This window comes from Dryobates pubescens, chromosome 21 (genome assembly GCF_014839835.1).
Source record: "Dryobates pubescens isolate bDryPub1 chromosome 21, bDryPub1.pri, whole genome shotgun sequence".
Lineage (NCBI taxonomy): Eukaryota > Metazoa > Chordata > Aves > Piciformes > Picidae > Dryobates > Dryobates pubescens.
Window position 1 is genome coordinate 10051147 of NC_071632.1, and position 25724 is coordinate 10076870.

General features: G+C 48.0%; 1 protein-coding gene across 2 annotated transcripts in view; it reads right to left on the reverse strand.

Annotated features, from left to right (window-relative positions):
• JCAD (junctional cadherin 5 associated) overlaps window positions 1-25724 on the reverse strand; it is a 65831-nt gene that overhangs the window by 16294 nt on the left and 23813 nt on the right. The window contains exon 1 of one of the 2 annotated variants that reach the window (XM_054171173.1): window positions 11657-11759. The exons of the other annotated variant lie outside the window; for it this stretch is intronic. The gene's annotated coding sequence lies outside the window, so the exon portion shown is untranslated. Of the gene's footprint in view, window positions 1-11656; window positions 11760-25724 lie in introns of those variants that run through there. 2 annotated transcript variants of the gene reach the window in all.

Sequence of the window (25724 nt, forward strand, 5' to 3'; positions counted from 1 at the left end):
GTAATCATCTATTCTCTGAGTTGTGCACAACAATGGAACCATTCTGATGCGTTCCTCCTTGCTTCAACTATGTCACCAGAAGAAAGAAATAAAGAAAAGTGGATAAAGAAGTGAAACACACAGAAATATATTCATTATGCAAAACATAAAACACTCCAGACAATGTTCCCTGCATGAAGAGCTCATTTGACACCCCTGGTGAGTACTGTGTGTTCTTAGCAGTAGCAGGTCTAGTTGAGGGACAGAAGTCCAGCATTGGCAGCTACTCAAAAGGAGATCATCTCTACAAAGCCCACAACAAACAAGTGTGGTTTATACACTGGCCTCTAATGGTCTCCCAGGGTGAAAAGAAAAGGAGAACTCTGTTTACTGCTGTTTACTCAAGACTGAGCGATGAGTGAGATGGCTGCTGTGTGTGTATTAGTACTAAATCTCTCAGGCTGCATACACCCAGAAGTCGATGGGTTGGCTAACAACATAAACCAGTTTCTGCAGTGCAGTACTCCATGTGTATGGCCACTTTTTGACTCTCCAGTGCCCCATCCATTCACCGCTCCCGCCCTGTCTCTGCAGGCTGTGGAGCCGGTCTGGCCAGCTGCTCTGGACCAGCCTGGTGTGCAGCTCCCAGGCACACCGGGACCCTCCAGCTGCCTCTGCTCTTCGCTGCCCACAGTGGCCATGGCACTCACCCAAGGACAGCCCATAGGGTGGAAAAACATGCACACTTATTATGCAGAGCCACAATTTAACTGGTAACCTGGAACACTGCAGAAGTGGCTTTTCAGCCTTAGAGCCTGCTGAGCACTTAAACCGGTTTGTCTTTTGAGCTTAATAAATCTCTTTCCCTTTCACACAAGCAACACAACACACCCTTCAAGAGCATAAAAAAATAAAGCTCTTGGCTGAAGATATTTTAGGAGTATTCCTTGCTAGAACAAGATTCCAAATTCCCAGTAAGTACTCTAAGCAAGCAAGCCAGCAGTAAGCACAAGCAGGCAGAAAGCGGGGAGGAGCAGGACCCTTCCCTCTTGGAAGGAAGGGAAGACTTTGTGGGTTATTTTTGAATAATGACCTAGAAGGCTGATTTTCCATCCACCCACCATCCCAGACTGTGCAAGGAGCCAGGTACGATCAGAGCAAGGGCAACAGCTAGCTGCTAGAGCTGGTCAGCTTCTAACAAGAGTAAGATCCAATGTGACTACCATAAACAGCAGAAAGCCCACTGGAGCGCTCACAGGTGCAAGGAAGAAATGTGCTTTTCCTGCTATTATTGTCAGACTGGCTTAGAGAAGAGGTTAACCCCTTCTCTGCCACCCCCTGCAGCCATGGGGTCATCAGAGAGGCAATGGTGAGTGAGCAGTAAAACCTCCAGCCCCTAAGGTTCACTCTGATCTTCCTTTTAGCACCAGTGGTGAGGAGCAACAGGGTGGAAATGCACCATGAGGAATTGGTTTAACTGTCTCCTCCTGCTCTACCAATTTGCCATGTGTGGAAGGGAAAAAATCCCATGGTGCTATGGGTTGTGGGAAGACCAAGCTGGGAGAGGAATGCTCTCACTGTGGCAATTGCAGCTCTGCAATGGGAACAAACAGGGTGAAAAAGCCTGCACCCCTCTCCTGCCACAGTGCCCTTGGCACCAAGCCATCTGATGATCTCTCCTCAGACTCACTGCATAGAGCAATGCTCCGCACCCATGGCACAAGCTTCCAGAACCCAGTAGTAGTGGTGGCAGGTGGGCACTAGCAGGGACACTGTCAGGACACGTCTTGAAGGGCTACACAGAAGTTGTGAGGAGGTACCCCCCTCCTGCATTGGACCCTGCTAGGGGCAGGGCAGCTGGGAGCCCTCCCAGAGCAAAGCCTGCAAGACATCAACCATGTCAGCAGCCAACATCCGCAAGGATACCGGTCAGCTCTCCAAACCTTGCTGTGACACTGGGATGCTCTTCCCACCCGCCCTTAGATAAATAAATCTTAAAAATCAAATCAAAGGAATGGGATTGGCAGGATTAACAAAGCCATCATTGCAGCACTGTCTTGTAAATAATCTGTCAGACTGGGCCAAAGAGTAAAGGCTGTGCAGAGCTTCTAACTTGAGGGAAGATCAACAGCACTGGAAAACAGTTTGTTTTCCCAGCCCTCATTTGTTTTGATTGCCAATGACATCAGTGCTTTCTGATAGGGTTTGCTTCCTGAGGATGCCTGCTATCTTGCCAGCATTTCCGACTTGTCCCCGTCAGCCAGTACAGCTCTGCTTCACTCTGGAATCAGGGGCCAGGCTTCTCTCTGGAAGCTTCTCAGATGCAAAGAAAAAAGCACAGGCTCAGTGGCGGAAATCAGCAGCAGCCCCCCTGTGAATGGACACAATGGGGACCCGCAGCCTCCAAGAGAGGGACACAATGGGACCACCAGATGGAAACAACATCAGAGCTACTCCTCTCGGGGTGCTCTGTCCAAGAATGGGGATCTCATTGCTAGCCCAGAAAAAAGCCCAAAGCACTCCTGAAAGACACTGAACAAAATCTGGTGATAGAATTTCCTCTGAGCTGCTCCTGGGGGCCATTCACAGTGAGGGAAAGGCTTGAGGGTTCTTTCCCACTGTTTTCTGTTGATGGTCTGCCTTTATCTACAGGATTTTTTCAGTTGCAGAGATTCCCAAGCCCTATTGTTTTGGGGGAGAGTGCCAACATTGCCTGTACAGTGACCAGTACCAGCATTGCTGAGTGTCAACACTTGCAGCAGTGGCAGATGTATGTTTTGTCTCCATGATATGAAATGGTTTGCATGCTGTTGAATCCCCCTTGAGTGGAGATTCAAGCAGCCCATTGGCAGGCTTCTTCTTTTAGCCTTGGTTCCAGAGAGCATCCTGACACAGCACCCACATATCAGGTGGGAGACCATAAGTGACAGAGAATTTGGCCCTGGCTGCCCTCTGTTACATCTTTTCCACTCTCTTCTACTTGAAATAAAGCAGAAGGTGCCAATCTTCTGATTGTTTAACATGGCCCCTGAGGTCCTTGTACATTATTTACCCTGCTTAACCTGCACAACTGTTTATAACATTTTTGTAAGCCATTCTGCAGAACTATACAGAAAACTGTGAGGGAACAGGTTCCATATTGGAAAATGAAGCATAGAGGTATCATGGATTGTCAGAGGCGAGGCACCATGCATGGACACACGAGGTGCTGCAGCCTGTAATTACTTGACTTCAGGCTACTGGATTCTGCAGGCCTCTTGTCTCAGCTGATGTGCAAGCTAGGTGATGCTAGTCTTGCTGGGCTTTATCTACAGCAGCTATCCAAATACTGTTCCAAACACAGTGACTAACAGGCATCTGAATTACAAAGCCTATTATCTAGATAGGTCACACATTAAAGTAGCTTATCTTCGCTCACCTCTGGGTGACATTATTCCCATTTCATATCAGACATGTGCCAGACAGAAGTATTTATGCAGACAAAGGGAAAACAACCCTCTGCATTCTAGGCACCCAGTCTGAAGCACCTACCACCTGAGGTTGTAAAGGACTTACTCTTAAAAGTGAACTAGGTATGTTCAAAGTAACTGCTGCAAGAACCTAGTGCCTCAGCACATCAACCCAAGTGTGGGAAGTTGTCCATGCAAGGAAGACATGGGATGAGCCAAAAAAATTGGTTGCAGTAATTTGTCTACCACACTCTCCTCCATCCCTCTGCCCATCTAATCCAAGACCAATGCTTTTGTCCAGGCTGCCCTGTATCCCTCCCACCTCTGCTAACTCACCACCACCATGCTCCCTGGTGCCTTCATTTTCCCATTTGCCACATCCCACACGCATCTGCCCTTCTTGCCATCCCTCAGCATCCCTTCCCTGCTTTCCCATCTCCTGGTCCCACCTGGCTGGCTGCTCTTCCCACACATCCCACCACCAAGCTAAGCCAACCTGCTCAGCCCTCCTGCATCTCTTACAGCTCCTCCTGACCCATTGTCGCTTCATGTCCCTTACTCCAATTTCCTCCTCCTCTGATGACCAGCTTCTGCCTTGTCTACATTTCCAGCAGAAATACCTCTGTGCCTGCTCTCTGCTCCCAATTCCAAGATCCTGTCTCACCTGTACCTGAAAAAAGCAGATGCTGCCATTACAAGGGCAATCCAGCCCCATGGCTCAGGGGCCTGGTGCCAGGGCTATGCAGGGCTAGGTCACAGGAGGGCTGCTCAGCATCAGAGGCTAGGGAATGCTGATGGATGGGAGGGAAATGTCTTTGGAAAACAGAGCAGCTAGAAACAGAGGCAAGTCTGCCAGAGAACACGCATGGATGTCTCCAAGCCTTGTCACCATAGATCCTGTTCCTGAGCATGATGGCACCACAGCTCTCAATCAAACAGCTGGAGGATTTATTTTCTTTCCCCTTTCTATGTGGGCAGAACAACGTTCTTCCTGTCCTCCTTCCTCCCTCCTAGCTGTTCTTGGAAATGGTTGAATTGGTTTAGCTGAGGATACTAAAATAAATTTAGCCTGAGTGAGACACACAACCTGAAAGTTCCAGATCAAGTGATAAAAGCCTGACAGGCAACAGCAATGGAAAACAGGTTCTTGTAGTAGTTGTTTTAATACTAGATGGTATAACTTGCTCAGTTTAAATCTAACCCTGAACTACATCCCAGGAGAATATCTAAGTCTTTGACCATTGTAGTTGCCCCTGTTTTCTCGCTCTGGTTTTGCATGTGTGCATATGAGACAGCTTATCAAAAATAAACACATTAATGAGGCCTTTGCCTTGATCATTTCAGCTTCTTTTGGCTGATAAAGTCAAACAGGACTGCAAATGGCAGGCTGCCTTTGCACACAGCTGCCCCAACACACCGTGCCACCACCACACTCTCCGGCTTAGGAACACATGTCCCACTGGGAATGACAGAATTCATCTGCTGGAAAGGACTTCAACAGCAATGTTCACTGTGATCAAATATTAGATATGTAATATAAAGAGAGTCTAGAACACAGGAAAAGAAAAAGATATTAGAGAATATGAATGTAGGGTGGATATACTTGACTCAGCATGGCTTAATTAAGCATAGGCTAGGAGTAAGGAATGAGAAAGGAATGAGCCGGGGCAGCCTCCAAGGCATGAGTAAATACTTCCTAGAAAGTCTCAAAGGATGGGTGAAGGGCAAACTTACTCTCTAACTTCAAACAGAAAAGGGGAAGGAGACAGAGCTGAGGTATCATAGACCAAACAGCCTGGCTTTGATATCAGCTCAGACAAATTATTATTCAACTAACTTGTAAATACTCCTAACAGGTGTTGGTTTATCGTGGAGCAGGAGGGAGTGAGTGTGCGATCCAGGAGGAGCAGCAGCATTTCCAGCTCACTGCCCCACACTGCAGCTGCATCCACTCCCATATGATAAAGTCATGAGAAAACAGAAAACACAAGACTTGTAAAGAACAAATTAAGTCTAATCAGTTTAATGTTCTTTGATGGAGTTGGAAGCATAGTGACTAGGGAGGAGAAAACAGTAGAAGTGGCACATTGGAATGAGGAAAGCTTTTGATGGATGCATGTGATAGTCTAAGATGCAAACCAAGTGAATACAATTTAGGTATGATTTACTCTAGGTGGGTATACAAATGTTTTGAATCTGTACTCAAGGAATAGTAAATTCAATGTCAACCTGAAAAGCCACACAAGGGCCTGTGCCTGGGGTCTTGTTCTACTCAGTATTTCCATTAATGACTTGTAAATGAGGATAAAAATTACAATTACAAATCTGTAGGGAGTGCTGAGAGCATTTTCAGGGATTACAACTAGAATAAAATCTTAATAAATTAGAGACCCAGTCTGAAATGAATGATTGAGATTCAGCACAGGCAGGTGTAAGGCATCGTGTTAAAGAAGGATGCAGTGCAAAAGCAGAAAGTGGAGCAGCATGGCAAAAGAGTCGCTGGGGCTAGAGCTGCAAAGACAGACGACACCAAGAGTAGTGCAGAGCTAATTGTTCAGGCAAATATCACAGAATCACAGAAATATGCTTGGACATCTACAAAGAGGAGCATCACAAGAGGCTCTTTATGTCTCCCAGCCCTATATCCAGTTTTGGGCCCTACCTCAAGCAAGATTCTGCCCTCTGTCACGTGCTCACAAGAATGATAAGAAGTTGAGGAAGTGTGACCCCTGGAGAAGAGAGTACAAGAAAGTGGACTTGTTTAGCTGGAAAAAAAAATTAAAAGGGGGAAAGAGGAATGAGGGTGAGAGAATGAGAGATGGTAACAAGTTTTAAATATGTCAGGCTGCCAAAAGGCAGTGATAATCTTGTCCTGCTCCCTGTGGATGCTTAGCATGCAGCAAGGGAGATTTAGGACAGATATTAGGAGGAACTGTCTAGCCATGATGATAGCTAATCACTGGTTATGCTGGGAGGCTGTGAATCTCCATCACTGCAAGTTTTAAGGAACAGACTAAATGAAGATCTATCGAGAATGTTGCAGGTCAATCAGATCTTGCCCCAGAACCAAGGGATTTGGGCTGGAAACTAAACATTTTGACGCTCCTCCTCCCCTCCACAGCCCAAAAAGGTATTGTTTTGTTGGCATGCCCCATACATTTCCAAGAAAAATCATAATTCTTCTGTACAAGACTCTCAGTCTTACAAATAGACACCTCACCAGAATTACAGTGTGGCTTTCCCCCCTGCCAAAACTGTGTGGCAATCCCCTCTGCCACAAGCATCCAAAGTAGATCAACCACCGTATCACAAGATGCCAGGAATGAGCTGTCTTGCACCCCCTTTTCCTGACATCCTCTGCATTGCAGGGAAGAGTGAGGGGGTGCCAAGGGCAGGCAGGCCTGGCAAGGTGGCAATTACCATTTAGCAGGAAAAGAAACTGCTTCTCCTCCAAGGATGAGAGGGATGGGGAGACTGAGACACAGGAGACACACTACATGTTGACGGATCCCGAGCAGAGAAGAGGCGCTAGACGAGCTGAAGCGAGGCACAGGGACAGAGTCCTGACTAAAGGACTCAGATCAGAGCACAGACACACATCAGGCAAAGATTCAAGAAAGTTCCCATTGCAGTCAACACCACACTGAGGGCTTCAAAGCCCACTAGTGCTAAATCCATCATCATCCCTGCTGACCACACGCGAAGAAGGCGTGCCAAAATCATTACTGGATGATAAGCCAACTTTATGTTGGCTCTTCCCAGGCCAGTCTCTTCCATTCACCTAAGGGAAATTAAAAAGAAATCTGTGAATTCTGGTTTTAACCCTCATTATCTGTGGGCAGGAGACTTCTTTTTCTTCTTTTTTTTCTTCTTTCTTTTCTTGAGCACAGAAATTCACAGACGGTGAAAATTACAGCTCACATCCTCTTTGCATTCTTTGCGCAGAAAGCCCTCACTGAAATCACCGAGGAACTGCGCCAGAGAATAAATTAATGATACAACGTGTCTCCAATAAAATTAGGAAACGGGGAGGAGAAGAGGAGAGAGTCTTCAAGAGTTGATTTAACTTTCAGAAGGTAGTTATTCCTGTCTGGTATCTCACCAGCGCAGCTAGATGAGCAAATCCACTGTGGCATGAGAGAGCGAGCACAGAGCATCTCTTGGGGGAGACCTTAATGAGTGGCAGCTGCTCTCCAGGGGTTATCAGCCCTGTCTGTTAGGAGGTTCCAGGTCGTATTTCAAAGTTTGCCTTCTCACATTTGCCAAGAGAGAGAGAAAAAAAAAAAATGGTAAAGAGCTAGATATTTTTTAAAGTAACGTGGGTGTGTGACTACAGAGTTCAACAGCGCTGAAGCACATCTCTGCTGGTGCATGGGCAGGAGTTAGTATGCAAAATGAGGTTGATTTTTGAATCTGCCATGGACCAATCCAGCCCTGTGCCGGAACACTGATTCGCTGCAGCTCACAAGCATCCAAGTGGATGTAAACACATAAAAGGGAGAGAGGAAACGTCCAAGCATGCACAGATACTGCAGAACGTCAACAGCTTGCTTCCACCGTTGATGGAGCAGCACACCATTGAAACCAGTCCAGATTTTTTTTTGAGAGAGAAGGAGCAATTGTTAAGGAGCCCTCCCTGCTACTCTGCACTCCAGATATAAGCAGTCCTTACACCAATTGGCAGCATATGGTGTATTTCCTCAAATGACAGCTTTTGTTTGTCACAACAGGAGAACAAAATAGTACATTTATTAAACAAGGCGCAATTAGCCAACTCTTTCCCTCCCAAAAAAGGACTGGCAGAACAGGGTATTTTTTAGGGCTCAGCTGAATGTTACCATGCTGCTCATGACACTTTTGTATGGAGCAACCCTCTCTGGTGGAACAAAGCACATGGAATCACAATTGTTGCCTACATCTTAAAATCAAGCCGTTCAGGGCTAAAATACCTATGGGCAAAGTGCTAATAAGCTACTCCCATACAAGGACTACATGGATCATTATTTCTGTTTGGTGTTTGTTGGTGTTTGTTGGGTTTTTTTAACAGGGAAGTTCTCCATCTGTAGAAGGCACTAATAACTGATAACTGTATTAAACCTTTCAAAGTAAAAAATTTTAATAAGGGATCTATCACATAGCTGAACTTCTTTAAGGTGACAGCGACATGACTTATAGGGCCTGGGCTCCGTGATCAAAAGGATTACACACATTAGCATCCTACTAATCACAGCAGGACAGGCCAGCCCATCAGGCCAGGACTCAGAGATCCGTAAACAACCACTTTCTCCGGCTCACAAACGTGTCTGGGAGCGGAGGCGTTCCAAGGCTCGTGTGGTCTTCTCCTCTTTCAAAGAGATAAGGATTGTGGCTGCTGCAGTAAATGAATTCTCAGCTTAGTCTTTCACATCTGTTTGTTTACTCATTTCTGGACATTACCATCCTCTCCTGTGTTGTTATCCCTTTTATATTACCCTTGTACGTATAATCAAATGCCTTCTCTTCTGGATTGACTCTCTACTTCTTCCTGTATTATAGACGCCTTTGATCTTTCTGTCTTGCATCTGTGTGTCCTCCCTTGTCATCTCAGCAGGATTTCCCCCCAAACCCTTGCTCCACCACAAAATAAATGCCAAAGTAGCACTTGTATGCAGTAGTGTAGGAAAAAAACAAAAACAAAAAGGCAGAGGCTGGAGAAGCCTACACACAAGTGCCACTGTGCTGCAGGGAGACTGTGTGTGCTGGGCAGGGCTGCCCACCAGTTACACCCAGGCTGGTGAAAAGTGGCCCAGCTCCTAAGCACAGATGAGCCCCCTGAGCCAGCAAAACAAGCAGCCATCCCCACAATAGGGGAAGAGGGGCTATCCTACAATAACAGCTGATTATTTTCCCTCTTCTGTCATGTGTTTGGTGACTTGCAGGGTGCCCTCAGCACTTTCAAAAAGCAGAACTCAGCCTTTAACTTTTTTAGATCTTTCTTTTACTAGTTCAGATTTCAAAACCTCTTCCCTTGCCCCACCATTTGAGATGATCCCAGTTATGGCTGACAAATTCTATTAATATCCTAACTGTAATTCACTTGGGTGACAAAGAGGCTGCTGTTGATTTTTGTTCTCTGCAGGCACTGTCAATATCAGAAGAACTGAGGGTTATCTCTAGGTGGATGTGACAAGATGCCATCAGTTCACATAGAGATCTTAACAATTGCATCAAGACCGCTGAAAGGCTGACCAACCCCTTCCTTCATAGCTGGAACTGGTGAGTAAGCTTCCCCAAGAAGCCCAACTCCACTGGCTCTTGAAACAAAGCACAATAACAAGGTTGCAGAAAGTGAGATAACCCTTTCCACTCAGGGAGTGGAAAACAACATCTGTTAAAAAACAAATAAGCAGGAGTAATGGCTTCAGCAAGAGACCCAGAGGATTTCAGAGATGCAGCTCGTGGCTTGGTCAACACATTGTGAGCAGCAAATTACAAGAGAACAATTGTTTCATACCAAGCTCTCCCACCCCTGAACTCCCTCAAGGTTAATTAGGATGGCCTCCGGCCAAATTAATTAGACAAGAAGATTTGGGCAGGACTTTGCTATGCACTCGTAACTAGTTCCAAGGTGACCGAGAAGTTCAGAAATGCCTCACCTCCCAAATAAAGCCTGCTTGGCAAAACCCAAGCTCTCCTGTGCCATCTCATTTCTCTGACAACCAGGAGGAACTCTTAAAAGTAATTTTTCCCTAAGTTAACGGCTAAGGCAGAAGAATTTTCTGCATCCTTCCCACCGAACAATACGCCCTTGTTTATTTTCTCTGTGCTTTTTTAGGTTGTAAGAGGCCAGTAAAATTATGCATCTAAAGAACAATATACTACTGTAATATGCTACTTGATACACACAGCCTGGTAGGCTCTGAGAGATCCATCTTTCCAAGAGCTACAGAATACATGTTGCAGCATGAAGAAACCCTGAACACCACCACGAGAGGACACAGCAATGGGCCCAGCCTTTGAAACAACAGAATAAATTGGTATTTTGGTTGGTATTGTAACATCTCCCAGTGGCACAGCTTAGAACAACATCCTGCCTTGAGGGGGACAGCCCTGCCCAGCTTCTCTTCTCTGCAACAGCAACCTGCCCTGACCTCTTCTGGACTCCTGCTGCCCTCAGCATCCTTGGCAAAGGGAACAGCCGGCAAGATCACACTTTTTTCCTCCAAGTGGTACCATGGTCCTGAGAACTGCAGGTCCTAGCAGCCCAAGGCAGATCTCGCCTCTATGACTACAAACTAAGCGCTGACACAAACTGAAGTTCTCCCTGTGGCTGCATCTCTGAAGAGCGGAGCCCTTCTCTGCAATTAACCTGATCTTCTTTAGTTTGAGGCTGGAAGGTTGCTGTTTTTCCACGTGTCTGTTAAAAACAGCACCAGCATTTGTGAGCAGAACTGGAAGTTCTGAAGCAACAAAGAGAAAACGAGCCAGCTCATGCAAAGAAGTGCAGCTGAATACTTTTCAGCAGGACACAATTCTCATTGTCATGAGCCAAGATTTAATGACTCGACTGTGTGGATCAGACTGCTGTGAGCACTTACATCGTATTTTCACTTCAAGACATGGGCTGGAGTAGCTTAACATGGAGGGTCCCTGCAAAAAAAAAGCCATTATTCTCAAGTCTTGACTTAAAAAGATAGGAAAAAACCCCAATCCTTAATAAATGCAAGAGTCCTTCGGTGCAGATCCAGCGGGAGACTACAGCCATAATTTGTAATTCTGAGGCAATTATGAAATGACATAACAGCACAGACCTCCTTCTGACAGAAATGCTTTTCTTTGGTCTCCTTTGCAACACTGGATGCTTTAAAACGACCACCGAAAGGCAAATAACCCGAAAGACCGATGCGAGTGCGGCGTGAATACCGGGTAAGTGCAAACAGCAGGAGGGGATGTTTCAGACCGTGGTGCCACATCCCGGCTGGTGGCAATGAGAGCCGGCACTGAGCCACAACCGGTACCCCGACTCCGGACGCTGAGGACCGCATCAAAAAGGCACCAAATGAGAGCGAGCGGGACCGAACTTCCCCAGCACTCCCGCTGCAGGGTGACGAAGAAACGGGGCGAGATTTGGGGGCAAAGCGAGGAACAAGCAGGTGTAAAGGGATGGGAACCCGAGGGATGTGCGCTCCCCTCTCCGGGGAGCTTCTCCAGCTCCTCACTACCTCCCTCCGCGACCTGCCGGCACTCACCTCTCCTCCGAAGGACCCTCCGGTGGCGGCCGGGGCCACCGCGCTCAGCGGCCGCGGCGGGGCGGGGCGGGGGGGGCGGGACGGAGCCGGGGGGGGCGGGCGGCGCCTCAGCCGTGGGGCGGTCACGGAATCGTCGGATCGCTTCGGAGGCAAAAGGGCTTAAAGATCCGGCGGTCCAGCCATTCTGTAATTCTGCCAAGTCTGCCATGTCCCTCAGCACCACATCCACACTACTCTTAAGTCCCTCCAGAGATGAGGACTCCACCACTGCCCTGCGCAGCCTGTTCCAGGACTTGACATCACCTTCAACCAAGAATTTGTTTCCTAATGTCTAACATAAACCTCCCGTGGCACAACTCGAGACTCTACTCCTGTCCTAGGAGATGGTGAGACAGGACGTTCTGCCCACTGCCAGCCATCACAGCCCAGTCCAATCAGTTCCCTCTTGTTCATGATGGGATGCCTAGGACTGTTCACCCAAAAGTTCACCATCAGAGGAGAGCTGAGCCTTTTTGCTCTCTAGCTGTCTCCTGTGGCACTCTGCTCCTCCCTGGTGGCCCCAGCCACCCCCAGGAATTGGACACTCAGGAGTTTCTGTGCATCAGGTCAGAGTCCTGCTTCCCAGAGTTGTTTTCAGACACCCCTCACTGAATTCGCACCTGGCACATCTGTGTTCAGCCAGACCTCACATCTGTAAGTGAAGCACATCCCAGGATTAGGCATGTAATGAAACATCACCTCCACGCTGCCTCACAGGCTTATCCTCACCATGGTTTCCACTGTGACATCTGCATGCGTGTTTGAAGCGCTGCTGGTGGCCTGCTCCCCCACATCTCCCCTTCCCATCGTGTGTTCAGCCTCTAGAAACAGGTGAACACTTTGCAAATCTGTTTTGGCTTAATGACACCCTGGAAAGGGTGTATTTGTGAATAATTAACTTCAGCAACCGCTTGGACCCATCGGCTGCTCGACGAGTCCTAACTGGCTTTTACCCTGGGCTGCCAAAGCGCTTGCCACATGCTCTTAAATGGAGTCCTATTCAATATGTGCTCTAGTTAATAACAGGGAAACAAGGGCAGTGAGCCTATGTGATGAGCTCAAGGTCAGGGAGAAGTGTGCAGAGGAGCCCAGAACCAAGCACAGGTTTCCTGGTGCCCTGGTTTCGCAGGGCTCTGGGAGTAATCATCACTGACCTGCTTTTCTACGGACATCTCCTCCTGTCTGCCAGAAGTGAGGCCCTGAGCCCACAGCCACTGGCACATGAAGCATCCACCGAGGGCAGCATCAACAGGAACAGGGGGGGCCTCCAGCAGGACTCCACACAGGCACCTTACACCTTAACCCTGCAAAGTACCTGCAGGGTTCTCTGTGGCTTTACTGGTTGGGAAACTCCTGGATTTTCCCGTGGTAAAGCCCTGTAGCTGACAGTCAGTAAGTAGAGAGTTCAGGTTTTGTCACAGCAGCTTCTTGTGGGTGTGACAATAGCATGGATTTCCATCAAAGAAGCTGTGCTGGCGCAAGTTGCAGTTAATTATTTAAATATCTTGACTCTGACAGGCAAATTGGGAGTTGTGGGATTTTCAAATACCTGTCCCTGCTGTCTTGTATGAAAAAAAAAAGTATCTAGGATTATTCTCTCATCTGCATGGCTGCAGCTCTGAGCTGTTTGTTCTCCTTGTTCATAGGAGACAGTCCTGTTCACATCCCTCCTTCCTGAGCCAAAAAAACTTTTAAAACTTTTGCTTGCTGTTTGGCAGTTGTGATGCACCACACAGAGCTTGGCTCTCCCTTGGGAGAGCTGCTGCAGCACTGGCTTTAGGGGATGGGAAAGGTGGGCACAGGCTAGAGCTGCCACTTCAGTGAAGGAAATCTGGATCATTTTCTGAACAAGGTCAAGGTGAATGGAAGGGACAAGTCACAGACTAGAGAAGAGGACAGCACACCTAAGAGCTGCCTCTCTCCACCAGGGGGTATTTTTTGTTACATCTCTTCTGAGAAGACTTTTGTGGGCTGCAAAGGGAAGCATAGCCCTTGGAGGGAGGCATTTCTGCAGATTTGTCCTGCAGTCACTGAATGTTTCTCCTGAATCGAGACAAAGGGCCAAGCTCCCCTCAAAGCAGAATTTCCTCCTAAAATCACAGAATTAACCAGGCTGGAAAAGACCTGCAAGATCATCAAGTCCAACCTATCACCCGACACCATCTAATCAACTAAACCATGGCACTAACCATGGCACTAAGTGTCTCATCCAGTTTTAAACACTTCCAGGGACAGTGACTCCACCACCTCCCTGGGCAGCCCAGTCCAATGGCCAATCACTCTTTCTGTGAAGAATTTCTTCCTAACATCCAGCCTAAACTGCAAAATTGTTTTAGAATCATAGAATTGTTGGGGCTGGAGGGGACCTCAAGGATCATCTAGTTCCAACCCCCCTGCCATGGCCAGGGACACCTCACACTAGATCAGGTTGCCCAGAGCCACATCCAGCCTGGCCTTAAAAACTCCCAGGGATGAGGCTTCCACCACCTCCCTGGGCAACCTGTTCCAGTGTCTCACCACCCTCATGGGGAAGAATTTCTTCCTAACATCCAGTCTGAATCTACCCATTTCTATTTTTTAACCATTCCCCCTAGTCCTATCATTAGCTGACACCCTAAATGTCCCTCCCCTGCCCCATTTTCCCCCTTTTCCTCCTCAAACCCAGAGCACCTGGGCTCTGTTGGAGTCTCCTCCCACCCCAGGTGTGGCCACTTGGTCCTCCCCACCCACTCCCCTTTTTAACCCCCGCCAGGAGAGGCTGAAGCCCCAAGCTGAGCCCATCTGGGCTGGAGGATCCTCCTCTCATCACTGGTGAGTGCCCCTGGCGCACACTGGGTGTTGGTGGTGGTGACAACAAAGGCCGGGGGGCCTGGTGGCCCCCCGGTCAGGTAGGAAGAGCATTGATGACTACTCCAATATCATCCATGGGTGCTGGCTGGGCCTCCTTACTGGGGCTGAGCTCCTCTGTGTGGTGTCTTGGCTGGTGAGGGTCTTGCCCCTGGCCCTGGGATGGGCGCAGGAGTGATGGTGGTGGAGCAGGAGCTGTTTAGTCAGATGATATTATGCTAATTACACTGTTCTGATCTAGAGGCCCTTTGAGTCTGCTCTCCTCATCCAGTAAGTCTCTGCTTTTGTGCCTCACTTTTACAGACCACCTCTTTCCCCTCACTGCTTCTTTTCAGAAATAAGGAAGGAAAGAACAAAAAAAAGGTAATGCAGCATATCTGGCAAATGCATTCACTTATCAATCAGCTCTGACCAGGAGGTCTTCAGGAAGAGGGGCAGGTTGGAAAGTGAGAATCTCTTCTTCTGAATCACAAGACAAACTTCATAAAGAACAGACAGGAAAAGACTGCATCTTCTCTGTGGTGGTTGTGTTTCATGGTAGTAAATGAAGAGGAGGAAAAAGTTCAAGCTGGCTTGGAAATCTCAGTCACACTTCTCTAAAGGAAGAATCCTTGAGAAAGGGACATTGTGACAAGGGAATCCCCATCCTTCATACAGAATTAACCAGGTTGGAAAAGACCTTTGAAATTGAGTCCAGCCTACCGCCCAACACCATCTAATCAACTAAACCATGGCACTAAGTGCCTCATCCAGTTTCCTCTTAAACACCTTCAGTGATAGAGACTCCACCACCTCCTTGGGCAGCACATTCCAATGGCAAATTGCTCTTTCTGTGATATATCTTCCTACTATCCAGCCTAAACCTCCCCTGGTGCAGCTTGAGGCTGTGTCCTCTTGTTCTGGTGCTGGTTGCCTGGGAGAAGAGACCAGCCCCCCACCTGGCTACAACCTGCCTTCAGGTAGTTGTAGACAGCAATAAGGTCTCCCCTGAGCCTTCTCTTCTCCAGGCTAAGCAACCCCAGCTCCCTCAGCCTCTCCTCATAGGGCTTGTGCTCCAAACCCCTCACCAGCTTTGTGTGAGTTTGAGCAACTCAACATCTTTCCTAAGCTGAGGGGCCCAGAACTGGACACAGTACTCAAGGTATGGCTTAACAGGTGCTGAGCACAGGGCAGAATGACCTCCCTGTTCCTGCTGGCCACACTGTTCCTGATACAGGCCAGGATGCCACTGGCTGCCTTGGCTACCTGGGCATGCTGCTGGCTCATGTTCAGCCTACTGTCAACCAGTACCCCCAGGTCCCTTTCTGCCTGGCTGCTCTCCAGCCACTCTGACCCACACAGTGCTACAGGCTGGGGGTTGCTGTGGCCAATGTGTAGAACCCAGCACTTGGATGTGTTAAATCTCATGCTGTTGGACTCTGCCCATCTGCCCAGCCTGTCAAGGTCCCTCTGCGGAGCTCTCCTACCCTCTAACAGATCAACTCCTGCCCCCAGCTTGCTGTCATCTGAAAATTTACTGATGATGGACTCAATCCCCTCATCCAGATCATCAATAAAGATATTGAACAAGATGGGGCCCAGCACTAGTGACTGGCTGCCAGCTGGATGTGGCACCATTCACCACCACTCTCTGGGCTCAGCCTCCAGCCAGTTCCTAACCCAGCTCAGACTGCTGCTGTCCAAGCCAGGAGCTGACAGCTTGGTCAGGAGTTTGCTGTGGGGGATGGTGTCAAAGGCCTTGCTGAAGTCCAGGTAGACTACATCCACAGCCTGCCCCATATCCACCAGGTGAAGGAGATCAGGTTGGTCAGGCAGGACCTGCCCTTCCTAAATGCATGCTGGCTGGGCCTGATCCCTTGGTCATCCTGTTAAGTGCTGCATGATTGCCCTCAAGATGACCTGTTCCATAGTCTTACCTGGCACTGAGGGGAGTTGCAACCAGCAAACAAACCAGTCTCTTGTGCCTCTAGTTCTGCTGGTACAGAGGAAAGCCTGACAAACCTGAGCTAAACATAGCTCACAGTCAGACACCAGAAAGCAAATTGTATCTTGCTTGAGAGAGTCTGAGGGCTCTCCTGGGCTGCATCCACAATCAACAACCAGTGATAGCTGACAGCCTCGAGTCACGTCCAAGCAAGAGGGCTGACAGAACACATGAAGCCATTAGTGTATAGTTTGGGAAGCCCAAGACCTGTGCTGCTCAGTGGCAGCATGACTTTCAGGGACTCCCTGTGCTCCTGCTGCATCTTGCTCTCTGCCTGTTGAAGAGTAAACTCTTTCAGCAGATGTTGCTCCTGGCTTTGCCTTAGATCAGTGCTGGGTTGTGGGCTCGGGTGGCTACTGCAGTGCAGGCCATGATTGCCAAGGGAAGAGGAAACGTGAAGCGAAGTAGAGGAGGCAGGAAAGCAATTCTGCTTTTTGATGGTCAGAACAAAGGCACACAACTGAGGGAGCACTGCTTCCCTACAAAGCCCATGGTCCTGCAGCAACCTGAGGCCTCTCCTGGCTCTTTCTGGAGAAGAGGAACATAGCTGACATGCTTCAGCCTGGAAAAAGATGGAAGAACTAAGTGTTGCTGCAAGAAAAGCATACAGATGAGGTTTGTGGGAGAGAAAATAGGGCTAAAGCCTCTGCTCTGCCATAGAGGACTCCTGAGATGGGTGAAAGTCAGTGTAATGGGGGAGGGTTACACCATGGGGCAAGAGAGGAGAGCTGTTATTGCCCCTCTGCTTTACATAGCTTGCAAGGGGCAAGGAGGGCAAAGAAAGCACAAATGAGGTGCTGGTGGTGTCTGTGTGTGGCAAAGGCAGGTATCTTGACAGCAGCATGGAGAGACTGCAGGAACCCAGCAAGTGGTAAAGCCATCACAACCATCAGGTCCAGACCAGCATCCTGTGGGACACGACAGAGCAGGTCCACGTGCCTGGGCAAGCAGGGAACACCAGGGCTTGGCTTCTCAGGAGACAACAAGCAGCGCCTGCAAGTCTGAGTGAGTGGCCACTACGGGCAGAAATCGTGGAAAACAGAAAAACAAATATGAGAGAGACAGGCCAGATGGGGAAATACAGATGAATTACAGGACAGGGAGAAGGAAAAACACACAGGCATGCTGCAGGCCAGCCAGCTCCTCAGCAGCGCTGCTGCGTGCCATTGCTCTGATGAGTGAATGAGAAGTCCTGCCCTGCTCAGTGCAAGTTGTTGCTACTTTATGCCTTTATAATTCTCTCTGGCCTCAAAACCTCCCTGTCTGGGAGTCCTCTGTTTATGGTTTATGTCCCATCATCAGCATTGCTGTTCAGGGCCAGAGGTTTCCAGCCATTCCTACGAAGATTGTTGCCGGCTTGGAGCCTCATTTCTGGAGGTGATCCTGCATTAGTGGTTTTCATGCTGAAATCAATCAGATTTCTTCCTAATTTGGTGTGGTGTGAAGTGACTAGATGCATTAATTATTCCCTGGAAGACTGTAACGGTTTTTGTCTTAGATCCAGTTGCTGGGAATGTATTTAGGACCATATGCTGAAATCACTACATACCTGAAGTTTACCATAACTAAGTAGCCACAGATGTGCCATTAAACCTGTCCTTATTTTTACCTCTTGTCCATCCTCTGTGGCATGTTGCAGCCATGCTATATTAAACTTCCTTTGAGCAGATGATAGCCATAAACAAACCAGCTTTTGCAAGAAAACATGTCACACAACCCGTCCTGCCAGCCACCACCTGTTTATAGAACTGGCTCTTTTTGCTTTGGAACAGCAGAGCTTCAGATATTTTATTGCCATACCTAGGGAAACACTCAGCATTGCCATGGAGAGGGGATGTTTTCACTTGGTAGTTCTTCCCTGCTTCTTTAGCTGCACTTTTACCTGGTAGTCAGGAATTCACTTCTCAAAGTACCTTCTCGCTGCCTAAGCATCTCAAAGAAGCCAGTGGGATGGGTGTGTATTGAATAGAGGGAAATAGTTCATGATGTCAAGTGGATCACTTAACACACAGCAGTCAGTGTGTTAAGGGCCTGGAGAATAAATCTTACAAAGAGCAACCAAAGGAGCTGGGGCTGTTCAGTTTGAGAAAGAGGAGGCTGAGGGAAAACCTCATTGCTGTCTACAGCTACCTGAAAAGGATGTTGTAGGGAGGCTGCTGCTGGTCTCTTCTCACAGGTAATTAGTGATAGAACAAGAGGGAGCAGCCTTAAGCTGCAACTGGGTAGGTTTAGACTGGGCATTAGGAAACATTTTTTTCACAGCAAGAGTGGTCATACATTGAAATGTGCTGGCCAGGAAGGTGATTGAGTCTCCAGCCCTGGATGTGTTTAAAGGTTGTTTGGATGTGGTGCCTGGGGATATGGTTTAGGGGTGAACCTTGCAGAGTAGGGTTGTCAGTTGGACTTGGTGATCATGAGGGTCTTTTCCAACCTGAATGTTTCTGTGATTCTGTGCAAGTTGTTGGACCACCAGCTGCTAGGGAGGAGCAACAGTGCACTGGTGGAGAATGTTTTCCTTTAAATGTGAGGACTCAGCTATCACATCTCTTAGATATACCTCAGAGTCCTAAAGTATGACACACAAATGTGTGCTGAAGGGAGGGGGAAAAAGGTGAAAAAACAAAACACCAATTAAGAGAGAGGAAGTGTAAACCCACACCATGTATTTCCCTGAACATTGTGAAGGCTGCCAAAAAGCCTAAGAGGTGTGGCACAAAACTCACCCTTCAGAATTTAGCTGGCTTGTACTTGGGAAAACTTGGTAGGGCTTCCAAAACTTTTGAAGTGCTAAATATTGTTAAAATAATCCTTACAGCTCTTTCATTCCAGGACTTGGCTCAGGGTGCTCAGCAAATATTAATGAGTTTCTCTCCATGACACCCAGGAGAGATGGGAAGTTATCACAGTAATTACCCCCTTCACCCAGCTGAGAAACAGAACAGTTGAGCCTCATTTTTTCAAGAGAGCTTCCTGACCAAAATATTTGTACAGTTGTTCATCTGAAAAGCTCTCAAGAAGGGTTAGGATCTCCAGCTGGCCTCCCAGAAAGGTGTCTGGTCCCCAAAGGTAGGGAAAGATGAAAGTGGAATAGTTACAGTAGCAAAGCTTACTGGTGTTGGATCTATCTCTGTTTCCCTACTTTAAAATTTGGATGCTTACTACTCCAGAGAAGACTAATCCCTGCATTTGATGTATTATGTACAAAGGTACACGAATGGTGTAATGCAGGCATCACCACAGCTCCATCAGACTCCACGAGGGCACTTACGGAAGCTGAGCTGTGGCTGTCACACCATCATTCCTCCGGGGGAAGTCTCACAGACAGTGGGAAGTGAGGTCACAGCCAAGCAGCGTGCAGTCACACAATGGTCTTTTACCAAGCACAGGCAAGGTTTTACCTTGATCTGTCTAATCAGAAAGAAAGGGATAGGAAGAGCTGTGTATCCCATTAACATCACTGTGTGGAGTGGTGCTGGTGGAAAACGTGCTTCAGAGGAGGCTCGGGGTGACCTCATTGCTCTCTACAACTACCTGGAGGGTGGTTGTAGCCAGGAAGGGGTTGGTCTCTTCTCTCTAGCAACCAGCACCAGAACAATGGGACACAGTCTCAAGCTGTACCAGGGGAACATTAGGCTTGAGGTGAGGAGGTAGTTCTTCACAGAGAGAGTCATTTGTCATTGGAATGTGCTGCCCAGGGAGGTGGTGGAGTCACCATCCCTGGAGGTGTTCAAGAGGGGATTGGACGTGGCACTTGGTGCCATGGTCTAGTCATGAGGTCTGTGGTGACAGGTTGGACTTGATGATCTTTGAGGTCTCTTCCAACCTTGGTGATACTGTGATAAGGTAAAAGAAGAGCGGGCCCTGGTCAGATCTTGGGTATTGCCAGGAGATGTTGACGATCTCCAGATCCACTTTGCCAGTACTTGTGGGTGCTCAGCACCTTCCAGTCAATACTTAGCAGCCCACTGGGTTCTGTTTGGTAAGCAATGTAGGTCTAGTTAAACAGTAGGATCCATCCTGTGCTCCCAGCAAATTTCTAGCTACACCTTAGCATCGTCCAGTTGTGATTTACTGTGGCAAGTTCAGATACTGATCTGTTGGAGCTACAGTGAAGGATGAGAGCAAGCTCAGGTTGCCCACAGGCATTAGCTAAACATTCTCTGCATTTTTCATGAAGATAATTGCCAATCTACTTGGGGGAAAAAAAAATAAGGCAACTTCATCTTCCAAACAGCTACAAACTTGCTCCTATCAATGCAGATCATTTAACTTGCAAAGATGCAGTGTGTGCTGAGCAGCTCCTTCTCTGGGAGAACAGAGTCTGAAAGAATGAGGCACCTGTGGGAGGAGATGCACGAGGGACAGGCTGATAAAGGCATGTGAAGTAATGCAGAAACAGGAGATGTGGTTTGGGAATATCTCCTCCCTTTTCAGAATGTATATGTATAAGCAATTAGCTGGCAAATACATCACTGATAAAAAGATTCTTATTTCTTCCCACCAATCTAGGTAGGCTGTGACAATCACTGTGATAAGACACAGCTGAGGACCTGAGGTTTATAAGGTACAAATGAAAATATACAAATGGCAAAAGAAGTTAGGACAGTAAATATCAAGAAATAGGGTTGAGAGGGGGTTGTGCTGCTCAAAGCTCTGGCCAGACTGTAATTACTGGGAAAATAAAGGTTAGTCTTCCATGGAGCACATTAGCCCTTTCCCTCAGCCCCAGTCACTGCTAATAAGACAGGGGTGGAGGTGCTGAGGGACCTGTACATAGCCAGCCAGGGGAACACAGTGGGATGATGAGTCAGACTGGCAGCTCCAGGCTATGGGCCAGCTATTGGCATGACAGTGCTCCTGCTTGCCTTTAGAAGGCAGGAGATAAACACAGCTTCAGAAGTGAGAGGCCATCCTTCCCACAGCACCTGCTCTGCTTCAAGCAGCATGGCTTTGGGTACCGCTGGCAATGGCTCTCTGCAGCAAGTCTTCAAGCTGGGGAGGGGAGAGCAGCACTGCCACAAACCACACAAAAAAAGGGCTCTTCTTATAAATGCTCTCTGGCATCATTCCTATTATTTCTGTAAGGACTTAAGTAATAGCTGTTGAAGTTTAGCTCACCAATTTCAGCTTCTAGCTGAGGCAACACTAACTTTTAAATCTTAATTCTCAAAAGGTAGCATTGTCCTTCCTGGAATACTGCCTCCCTTCTGTAGATCTGCATGATCTGGTTTTGGAGGATCAAGGGGAGAAAAATACCTATAGCAGATTGTTTGTTTTTCATAAGAGGAGTTGAGCACAGCTGCAAGGGCAGAGCATGAAGAAAGGGTTGTCTGTGATGGGAGCACTCAAGAAGTTCAAGAGGAGTTTGTGAGACCCCTTCATGCCAGCGAGTTCCCACAAAAAGCCTCACCCAAAAAGCTGAAATTATAGTCCTCTGTTAAAGACCAGATCTGTGAGGATGGCTTGTAATTTGTGAAGCAGAAAAGCTATGTTTATCTTCCAAAGAACAACCCCTTGAAGATGTGAGTGTCATCCAGGGTTAAAGAGCAGGCAGAAATCCCACAGAGGGATGAACCCTTGGCGACTCAACACCCAGCACCAGGCATCTGTCTCCTCAGGCGAGGGGATGCTCCTTTTATCTAGCTGATATATACCAGAGTGTCTTGGCTTTCCATATCCAAACACATCTTGACACTGGAGATTGCACAGATCCCAGAGCTCTGGAGTGAGGCCAGGGACGTGGACCCGCCCCAGAGCAGCTCGGCACCACGGGAGCAGGAAGAGGCAGCGTGGAGAATGGTTATCAGAGAGCAATGACATGTCACGGCTGTCTTGAACAGGCCAGGGGGTCAAGGGATTATGACTCAAATCCATTCTTCATAGAAAAATCTTTTCCAAATGCCTGACTTAAAGCCATGAAATCACCCAGGGAGCATGCTGTTATCTGTGAGGGTGGTACAGACCCACCTCTGCTTCAAGCAGGAATCCAAAATCCAGCAGAATATAGCTGTGCAGAGCCCCCCCGTTGCACAGAGTCATGCTCAGCAAGCTGCTTGCCTTCCCCCAACACCTGCTGGTGGACAGATTTAGAGGAGGGAGTGTGGATGTGTCTTCAGCCCAACAGTAAGAAACTTGCCTTGTGCATGTGTATTTTAGTCTTGGTTTTTAACTGTGATTTGCTCTCCTATTATGTTACAGCAGGGATTCCACTTCTGCAGGCACTGCTGTCATCCTCATTTCTTACCTGCTCTCTACTGGATTTGCTTTTGCAAAGACTGGAGAGGAGACACTTTCAGAAAAGTACTTTTGCCAAGAACTTGTGTGAGCAGCGTTACATGGGTCTGCTCAATCATCTTTTAAGGCCCAGCAATAGTGCAAAGGGTTGCAGCACCAACACCAGAACCTCAGCCTGCACCATAGAGGTTTGCAAGTCTGTAGGGACTGTATTTGGGTTTGCAAGTCATTAGAATCTAGCAAGTATTTAGTAGGAGCTCATAGTGATATTGCAAAAAAAAATTTTGCTTGGAAGGTAGAGAAATCCAACTGCTTGTACCAAAGTGCTTCTCTTGTGCAGCTGAATCTTTCCATTGCACGGAATTGTCAGGGTTGGAAGGGACCCCAAGGATCATCTTGTTCCAACCCCCCTGCCATGGGCAGGGACACCTTCCACTAGATCAGGTTGCCTAGATCCACATCCAGCCTGGCCTTGACAGCCTCCAGGGATGAGGCTTCCACCACCTCACTGAGCAACCTGTTCCAGTGTCTCACCACCCTTACGGTGAAGAAATTCTTGCTAATGTCTAATCTAAATCTCCCCTCCTCTAGCTTGGATCCATTACCCCTAGTCCTATCACTACCTGACACCTTAAAAAGTCCCTCACCAGCTTTCTTGTAGCCCCCTTCAGATATTGGAAGGCCACAATAAGGTCTCCTCAGAGCCTTCTCTTTTCCAAACTGAGCAATCCCAACTCTCTCAGCCTGTCCTCATAGGAGCGGTGCTCCAACCCTCTGGTCGTCCTCGTGGCCTCTTTCTATCCAGGGCCAAAGGGGAAATGGAATCAAGCACCGAAATAACAGAAGCTTTTTGTTTGGCAGAGCCTCATTCAGATTAACCACAAGTCATCCATGTGTATTTTACTAGGCTGTTTTGTTCTGAGGCCAGCTTCTGCACAGTTTATACAGCCCCTGGTTCACCAGGGTGCTTCCAGGCTCACCAGTGGAAGTTACACCTCTCCTCAGCATGTTTGCTGTGATTTGCACCAGAAAAAGCCTCTCTGAAAGCCTTAATTTGTCACATCCTTTCTTTCACTGGCTCAGGCTTTACCTCTGATATGTGGGGTATTGCAGCTGTGACAGAGGAGTCACACAGACTCTGAGGGACATTTAGCCCCATGTGTGCTCTTTTACTGCTTCACCACTCTGCCCAAACCCAGTCACTCCCACAGGCCAGTCCCTACTCTGGTGATCCCATAGTCTCCTGCCTGGATGGGGTGGGACTTCACAAGACCTCACTTCTCTAAAAGACCTGAGCCTGGGAAGGGGGATGAGGGGGAAATAAAAATCCTTAATTCATACTGGTTTGGAGTGCCTGCTCTGTCCTCAGGAAGACTCTGGGAGAAAAGCATCCAGCCAGTCTGCAAATGAACCCCTGCTTGAAAGGAGATTAAACTCTCCCTGTCAGGCAGATGACATCAGAGAAGCCAAGTTGCCAAGGAGAAAGTTAAAATAGAACTCACTACAGCTTTGCCTTTTGTTGTGCCCTGCAGGCAGCGTGCACCTGCATCCATGTACCCTCCAAAGTCAGAGCATGCTTGCCTAAAGTAAAAAATGGTACACACAGCCTTACCTTCTGATTACCATCTTTCTTAGAAGAGCTTCTGCTGTCCTAGTCAACATCAACTTAGTAGTCAGGAGCAATACCACAAACCATGCAAGTACTTGACACTTCTCAGAAGGGAAGCTGTAGAGCAAGTTGCAAAGCTCAGAGCATAGCTCAGATCCTTACAAGTGGCCACTCCACATTTAAGGACAATCACTGCAGAAACAACAGTGCTACCTTGAGATGCCATCCTCCTGTACTCATCAGGAGCCACCTTCCTGTCTCATGGTGTCAGATGTGTGACTAGTGGAAGCTGCAAACCTGTTTCAACACCAAGTCAGTGTACTAGCCTGGCCAGGATTCTGGAGTGCACTAGGCTGATGATTCTGCAGTGAAGTCAGTGAGGAAAGCTCTGCTAAGGGGTGTTTCCCTGCAGAAATGATCAAGAAAACAGCCTGGGGCAATGACCCTGTAACCCAGTGCAGCTGATTCTGCAGTGATCATTTGTTCACATCCTAGGATGCATTAAAAGAGCAGTTTGGAGTATTTCTGATGCTGCTTGCTCTCTGACTGGGCTGTTGTTAATGCAGCACTCACTCAATGAAGTTTTTGGGATTAGATCCAAAGAAAACCACTTAGGTGCCTAAACCCAAGACAGCAACTCACAGCTGCCTAAAGACTTAGGTTCCCTTTTTGTACACCTTTTCCCAGAACCTCTTAAAGAACCTGGACTTCTGCAATGGAGTGACTCTAGGTGTTACCATCTTAACTGGTCTTGGCCATTGGAGCCTGCCTTCTGCCCCTGTGCCATCCGGCTCTGCAGATGACTTGGCCATGTTTGGTGTCACTCAGGTGCTCTGTGGCTGTGCCCTGACCTCTGAATTCAGCAGCTGCTGCTTCTCTTATTCAAACTGTAGCTGGGGCTGCTCTTCCTTGTTGGATCCTCACCACGATGGGGGTGTGCTGGCTGCCTCTTTGAAGCCAGAGAATCATGATGGGTATGGCACTAGGGTGACTTGATGCTGATGAGCACATTTTCCCCATGTATCATTCCCTTCCTCCCACCCCCTAAAAGGGATCTAGAATAGAAGTGACGAATATACCCCTCACAGAAAACAGATGTTTCCTCTTCCATCTTTTCCACTACACTTGCTACTGATGGCCTGATAAACTGTGGGACCAGGTGGACTCTGCAGTCTGGTGGTTGCTGTATGTGTGGAAGCTGGAGGGGTTACATGTCACCAGGCTCAAAGCCAGTCATACTGCCACCCGTCAATAAAGCTGTGCAAGAACAGCATAAAGTCATTCCTAACGTGGTATGAAATACTTCCATTAACCAACTCTTCCACTAGACTGCTGCAGAGTGTGCCTCTTTAGTC